The sequence below is a fragment of the Penaeus monodon genome, chromosome 33 (assembly GCF_015228065.2).
Source record: "Penaeus monodon isolate SGIC_2016 chromosome 33, NSTDA_Pmon_1, whole genome shotgun sequence".
NCBI classification, from domain to species: Eukaryota; Metazoa; Arthropoda; class Malacostraca; order Decapoda; family Penaeidae; genus Penaeus; species Penaeus monodon.
In genome coordinates, this window is record NC_051418.1 from 8,273,359 (window position 1) to 8,273,640 (window position 282).

The following is a 282-nucleotide window of genomic DNA, read 5'->3' on the forward strand; positions in this document are numbered from 1 at the left end:
CCTCCCTCCTTCCCTTCCTCTCCCTCTATTCCCCCTTCCTCCCTCCCTCATCCTATTCCCCCTTCTTCCCTCCCTCTGTTCCCCCCCTCTCTTCCTCTCCCCTCTCCTCCTCTCTCCTTTGTGGCGTGGCATTTATCCCTCCCAACCTTTCATCACGCGTCATTTGTTGGCTGCTTCCGCGTGTAACAGCGCTGTCCGGTAGTTATTACAGGCTGGGACCCGGTAACGAGGGGAGCCTTGTAGTTGAGGGCGGGTAAGTGGCCGGGCCGTTTAAGAGTCTCT